The sequence below is a fragment of the Lolium perenne genome, chromosome 6 (assembly GCF_019359855.2).
Source record: "Lolium perenne isolate Kyuss_39 chromosome 6, Kyuss_2.0, whole genome shotgun sequence".
Lineage (NCBI taxonomy): Eukaryota > Viridiplantae > Streptophyta > Magnoliopsida > Poales > Poaceae > Lolium > Lolium perenne.
Window position 1 is genome coordinate 224,108,156 of NC_067249.2, and position 7,539 is coordinate 224,115,694.

Here is a 7,539-nt window from a genome sequence, read left to right on the forward strand (position 1 = left end):
TCAGCCTCAAGTCCACAACAATGGGAGATCGAGATTCTTATAGTTTGTTACCGCGATTTGTATGCTGGATCAGAAAAGATAATGCAGAATTATATCAATAGGTTTTTTTTATGAATACTTCCCCCGTTCACTAATATAAGACGTGCTAGCTTTTATTAGATTCATCTATTTTGGTCTGTATGTAGTTTGTTCACTATGGTGTGTATCTAGTGCAATGCTTGCCACAACGAGGCCGTCGACCTCAGGCTAGGAGAGCATGAACGGCGGCGCCGCCCTTTATCTCCCTCACACCGCATCCGTGGCCCCGGTGGCCCCCTCTTCGCCGATCCAACCATGGTCGCTTCCCTCTCTCTCCCTGTCCTTGGATCCGTTCGTCGGCGCTCTCTTTGATCTCCCCCTCCCTGGCTCCGTGCTCCACCAAGGCGTGTCATGGCCGGCCAGAAAGCGCAGCCAGGTTGCTCCTCTTCGTTGGGACTTGCTCCTCTCACTATCAAGGAGCATCTTGTTGTACAGGGGTATTTATTTGGTGTATTAATACAAGGTGCAGATCAGTTCGTGGGACTTTTATTTAGTGCATATCTTCCTCCTGAGATCTGGATGCTGGAAGATTCATGTTACAAATTCTTCTCACTCCTGTTTGCTCCACTGACCTGGACGCTAGTTAGATCCTGGTTTTTTCATGTTGGATTTCCCTCTGAATATTTGTGAATACCAGATCCTACTCTTTCTTGCATGCTCCCATATCCGAAAGTCATTTGCTAGGATGCTGTATTATTTTTTTTCTCCGATGGGTATGTTGATTTGTTCCGGTGGAAAATATGTAATTTCCAAACAAGAGGAAATAAACTTTGGTGGCTCAAAATCCTGTATGTATGTATGGTTTTTGGTGATTATTCTCCATGTTCAGATTGCACCAAAAAGTGGTCTCATGGACTTTGTTTACCATGGAACATGACGGACTAGAAGACTGAATTCTAATACTCCCAGTGATGAGGTCTAAGACCCCGTGTGTGGCCCGATCTCGCGGATTGACTTCGAAACCAAGGGGAGAGATGGGAGAACGCGAGGAACACGAAGAACACGACGAACACGAGGAACTCCGAGACTCACGCACGCACACCAACCCGATACACCCGATGTTTACCTCCGTGGCTCGATGGACCACACCAATAGAATCTCCGAGGAAGAGGCGCGCGGCAGAATTCCCGGAGAGAGATTGGGGTTGGAGAAGAAGAGCTTGGTGAGGGAGAGAGAGTAACTTGTACTAGAATCTCACTCAACAAGATCCAAATCAACAACCAAGGTGCCTTGATTACAGAGGGATGATACCCAAGGGAGACTAAGCTCAAAGGTAGGTTTGAGTTCAAAACAAGTCTAAGGGGTAAGGAAGGGGTCCAGGCTACTTATATAGGCATACATGGCCAGCAAGGGCGAACGGGTACGTGAAAGGATAAGTTAAGGCAGTTTGGTGGGTCATTCCCGTCAGATCCGGTTTGGATCCGGTCTGACCGGGCCTGTGACCGGGCTGTCCGGTCCTGGGTCCGGTCGACCGGGCGCAAACCGGAAATCTGCGAAGTTTCCGGTCTTCGTCCGGTACGAGGGAACTGCGCCGGTTGGCGCCCGGTTGACCGGGCCTGTGACCGGGGCGTCCGGTTGTGGGTCCGGTCTGACCGGGTCCTGGACCGGCCAGCGTCCGTCTCTTCCTTGGAGCGCTTCGAGCGACGTCGGCTTCGGCTTCATGATCATCTCCATGTCCAGCTGCTCTTCTCCTTCCCTTGGCCATGGCGTTTCCTCCTCTCCGGGGTCTTGATGCGCCTTGTACCTAATGACACATAACACATCGGCATGAGGTAGCAATCCATCCAAAGGGGTACCAAGATCAAGGGTGGTGAGGAGCGAGTTCACCTCATCATGTAGAGCTTTAACTCGGGCTCGTGTCATCGGTCCACTTGGGGGACTTGTTGGTCTTGATGTAGCGACATCGGTGAGCGGGGCTACATCATCTCCCCCCCCCCCCCCCTTGGGGAAGAGTCGCCCTCGACTCTTGTTCCTCCTCACCGACGGTGTAGTCCATGACGGTTGTCCCATGTTGTGGTAGAGGGATAAAGTCGCGGTCGAAGAAGAGCTCGGGGAAAAACAACTTGCCAATGGAAAGCTTGTGGATGCCAATTTTGTGATCGGCGAACAAGAGGCTAGGGGAACAAAAGGGAGCATTGTGTGACTTTTGTATGGGTTTCCTCGTAAATATAGTATATAGTTTTCGGGCCTGATTTTTCTTATAAACTAGGTGAACTCTATTCTATCTATACAGGACTCAGGAATGCGTTACACTCTTTGATAGGTTTTCCAAAAAAAAAAATATTCATTGAACAAGAAAGGGTTAAACACACATGGAAAATAAAAAAAAATATTAAACCATCGAATGGCTAGGACACGTGCCCTCCTCGGCGGATGCCACATGTGCCAAATTTGGCAACAACCATGATTATAACGAAAGTGGAACCCAAACCACAGTTTCATAAACAGCTCGCGATGCTTCACACGTTGTAGAGACGACCATGATGGAGTGTAGTTGTGCACCGATAGATAACCTGCCTGAGAGAAGATTTTTAATCACTAAAAACCTTATCATTTCTACACATCCATAGCGACAAAATAACAGCAAATGATCCCCTAATAAGTAGTTTAAACCTATGATCCACACCATTTAGCCAAAACCACATATATTTGCAATGTTGTGGTGGTTATAAGGCAGAACCTATTTGAATAACAAATTTACACGAGAAGAATAATTGTTGATAGTCTTGTCCCGATGACAGAAGACACACATATTACCTCCATGCCAATTACATTTTGCAAGGTTGTATTTAGTGAGGATTACCCGTTGAAGAAGAAATGCGGTATGCTGTGAGGATGGATTTGTACAAACTGTCAGTCAAGTGCAGACCTCTAGCTAACGAACAATCAAAAAATAAAATGGGGAGGAAGAAAGAGACAGGTGCGTACCACTGTTTGGACTTGGCTGATACATTAATCTATGTATCCTTTCCTCCGTCACGCTCGCCTGCCGGCCAAGCCGTGCTCTTTGCCCATCCACCATCGCGGACACCTGCCTCCCTCCGCGTCCCGGCCTTGCCCACGACCAGCGATCTATATGCTTGCCACTGCCGGGGTCCAACAGAGCAAGAAGATCTCAGTCCATGCATGATTAAGCTAGCTCTGGCGTACATGTTCGTAATTCATGTTTCGATTCGATTACCTGTTGGATGAAGATTTTGAGGCCGGTGAAGATGCTCGCTCACCATCACCATCACCATCCCCACCTCACCCACTCCACGCCAAAGTCCAAAGTCACAAGTCACAAGTCACGCGCTACCGTCACGCGGTTTGTGATGATAACCTTGTACTTATAGAGGCAGGTTTGAGGTTAGAAAGACTTGATTTTTTGTGAAAAAGAAGTAGCGCGCTGGCGGGAGGAAGATGAGGCAGCGTGGGAAGCTGATGGTGGTTGTTTCCATCTGCTCTGTTTATTGCTTGTTCAGATGGACAGTCACGATGCAACTTGCATAGATTGGTGACATGGCCACGGTTCCCGCTAAAATAAAGAGCCTTGTAGTTAGGGAGGATGAAGTGATGAGGAAATCAACGTCTTAATTAATTATTGTGATGCATGCTCAATCTAATAAATGTGAGGCGTCTCATCGTTACATGAGCTGGCCCTGGATTTTTTCCTTAAAACATGTACCTCCCTAATTGATTGTAGCAATCTCTCTAGGGCATGCACCCACTGATTTGCTCTCTGGGTGGGACTGGCGGCCAGAAAACAACAACGACATGGTTCTCCTCGTCTCGTTTAAGTTGAAGCTATCAGGCTTGAAGAAACTACAACGTCGCCACAACGTCAGATGTTTTATTTTCACTATGGTAAGATTGTTTACAATAGACAGCTCCACTGCCTTTTCATCAGATAGCTTCAGGCTTTTACGACAATGGTATTGGTTGTTTATGCCTTAGTTAGTTTCGTGTGACCAAAATCGAAACCTATGGAGCGTCATTTTCACCAGCACCTGCAGCCACGAGGCACTTTTCCAAACACTCTTACCAAATTTTGGTACATTAATCTAAATCTACGATAAGTAATTAGAGCCGGAAGGAGTAATTAGTTTTCTTGTCTACTCGGGATCCCGTAACTACCGCAAATCAGGGGTTAACTGCACGATATGTACGTGTAGGTTCAATGAATCTAGTCAGCATCGAACATCCATTAAGTTGTTCATAACTTGATGATGGAGAGAAAAACAATATCTTCATTATTAGAAAACTATTTGATCATGTTGCCAGAGAGAAAAATGAGAACGATTTCATTCCTATCAAAATTAACTTGATGGAGCAAGCTGATGGCAACTGCCAACATGTAATTAGAGATAAATCCACCGATTTCCAATCTTATACACACAACTTGTTCTCTACACGTGCTGCCTCAAAATCATGAAAAATACATTTAGTGTGAATTGGCACAAAACCTACTAGTAGTAACACATGAACTCCAGCCAGCCCATGGCTTCTTCAACACCAAAATGGGACGCTCATCCAACCAACAAATATAAATATTGCAGAGTTGCTCAAGTTCATGTATGAGAGACTATGGAAAATTAGGATCATTCTTCGCTACTTCCCAGTAAGCCTTGCTCTCTGAACATGCAGGGTCCAGCTCGTGAAGCATGGCCAGCAGCAGACATGCAAATCTGGTACATTCATGTCATCTTAATCATCTCCATGCAGAGTTTATAAATGGCCTTCTTGATTCTAGCCACACTACTCTGGTAGCCTTCTTGATTCTAGCCACACTACTCGTGACATTTTTCATGATAGATCTGAAAAGAGAAAACCATAGGATTTATAGTTATGACGAGACAACCAATGACATACTAGCAACAGAAAGCTCTAGATGACAAGCATAATACAAGCTATTACTGGGAATCCTGTTGGAGAAAAATCACGTTCCAGTATGCAGGACAACATGAGGCAGCGCCATGGCAAACAGCTAATTGCACCAGTGTTGCATGTGACTACCAACTTGAACAAGAAGCTAGGCTGCACGACAAAAAACAAAACAAAAGAAAGAGTCACTCCCCGGCACAAGAAAGCACTATTCAACAATTATGATTCTTTACAATTTCATATACTACCACGTGATGATTGTGAGGTCAAATAATAGTTCACTACCTCTAGTAGATTATGCAGTTCTTGGAGTGACTAAGCATGTTCACAGAAGTTACAAATATAGCAATTTTTAAGACTTTCAAGATAAATTTAGAGTAACCACGAATCAACAGATGCAGTTATATACACCGGATCTATCTAAAAAAAACTCTTATATACCACAATACTACATTTCTTGACTACTAATTAGTTCAACCACAATAGTAACTGTTTCAAGTCGAATAGTATCACACCATACATGCACTACCTGGCCTAAGATAAAATAATAGGAAACATTCAACAATAACATAAGAGATGACTATTGTATGTTTCGTTCATACAAGTAATATGTAGATAAGTTGATCTTAAGTGTATATAAGAATATCGTAGATTGTGTGTTTATATAAACATCAAGAATATCTCAAGCTTTTTTCAGCATGCAGTACATTGTGTTATCATCATCACAACAATTACTATCTACACATATAAATATCTACGCCATACAAACACTAGTGCTCTACGCAACTTTTAATCTCATGAAACAAGTGTAAATTCTGGATGGTTGCAGAAAGTGCAATCTCCTTTTGCTAAAGTACATTCACACTTAACATCCAACTTTCCTACCAATTTTTTTAAAGTGAAACTTAACTTTTGCATAACTTATTACTCGTTTTGAGAAAGAACATAATTCACACAAATTACTATCTGCAGCAATCATACATACCAAACCGCCATGGTTGAGAGTGAGATTACCTAGACAACATGCTTGATGGTGATGCCGGCGAGCGGGTTCCTAGAATCCTCTAACTCAATGAAGCACTGGTCATCAACGGTCGAGCCGTGGGACATGACAGCTGCATCAGCAACAAGGGCGACATCCTCTACAGTAACAACAACAGTGAGCCGTATCTTCCTCTGCAGAACTCATTGGACAAATGGTGCGAGACCCATTTTTATTCACACGCCATTTTTTGGCAAGGCATAAAAGTAAAAGATATGAATGTTCAATACCAGAGTAAAAAAATCAAGATAATACCATTGTGAAGGCAATAACAAACTAAATGCCTAAATGCTAAGATCGAGTTATAAATTTCTAAATGTTCTTTACATGGATAAAGTCCGCGCTATCAAGGACTAATGCTAAAAGTAGCAACCATGTCCTATTACCAAATCCAATAGCTACTCTATATAGCATAATTCACATATTAGCTCTTTTTTTCTTGTCATGTATCACAGCAGCAATCAAAACTTATAATACGGACCAAAACAAGTGATTTTGAAGTTGTGAATCACCTATATAGAAAGCAGTTTCTGGTACTAAATTTTATGAAGTGCAAATGTAAAAAGATGATTTTTGGTAGTAAGACTTCCAAGTAGGGAATGTTTCTATTTTCTATTATATATTACTCAGTATTGTCGTTTAACTATTAAGAATGAAAGCATAAAGGACCTTGCATGCTTGTAGACTTTGGTGTGCACGGAATGAGAGCAAAGAATGGAACATACTGCCAAGTGTCAACTAGTAGAAAACTAGCTTAACACTGCTTGCTTGCTTCAATCACAAATACTTAACATTTCACATGATGATACACATTGGTAAATAACATAAGTCTATCATGCGCAGACATTGGTACACGAGACAAAAAATTAATACTAGTAATTAATAACTCATCTTTTGTGCTCCTTTTTACAAATATGAAGCAGTCAACACAACAAGTTGGTACAGTAATTACACACAGGAAAAACGAACTCTAATATGTGTAAAGTGGATCACCACATATAAGCATAAAATTCGGTAACTATGATCTTTACTTTCCACCATTTAGGATATTAATGCCAACATTATTAGTAGAGGCAAGTTACCAGAAAAATCATTACATATTGAATTCTTACCATGCCAACAAAATCCGCAAGCATGCTCGATCTAGTCGAAAGCCCAAGCTATCAATCGACCTTTGAAGTATTATACAATATTCTCTAGGTAAGAGCAATCAAGATTAACAAGCCATGATATGTATACGTATTAACAAGCAGAACTGGCACCCCTGAGCCACACGCAATGCCACCAGAATTTCTAGGCTAGCACCCAGATTACCAACTCGAGCTCTTGGGCTTGGACCCTCCTAAGAAGGGAATAGAGCAGATGCAGCATATCTTGAGCAAGACGGTGTAAGAGCTGGAGCCTCACCATGGTGTTGGGGTGCAGGGAGACAATGGAGTTCTCGTCATGTGTGTCCTCGTCCACGAGGTGGCTGGGAACCTACTTTCTCTCGGGGATAGCCATCGAGTAGTACATATTCAACTTCAAGTACATGAATACAAAAGAATCATGTATTG

At 42.9% G+C, this 7,539-nt stretch overlaps 1 long non-coding RNA gene across 1 annotated transcript; it reads right to left on the reverse strand.

Annotated features, from left to right (window-relative positions):
* Nucleotides 1-4,608: 4,608 nt before the first annotated feature.
* On the reverse strand, nt 4,609-5,592 carry LOC127305811 (uncharacterized). Its single transcript, XR_007854188.2, has 2 exons — nt 4,975-5,592; nt 4,609-4,874 (listed from the first exon to the last, which is right to left on the reverse strand). It is a non-coding gene; the product is annotated as an uncharacterized lncRNA (long non-coding RNA).
* Nucleotides 5,593-7,539: the final 1,947 nt, after the last annotated feature.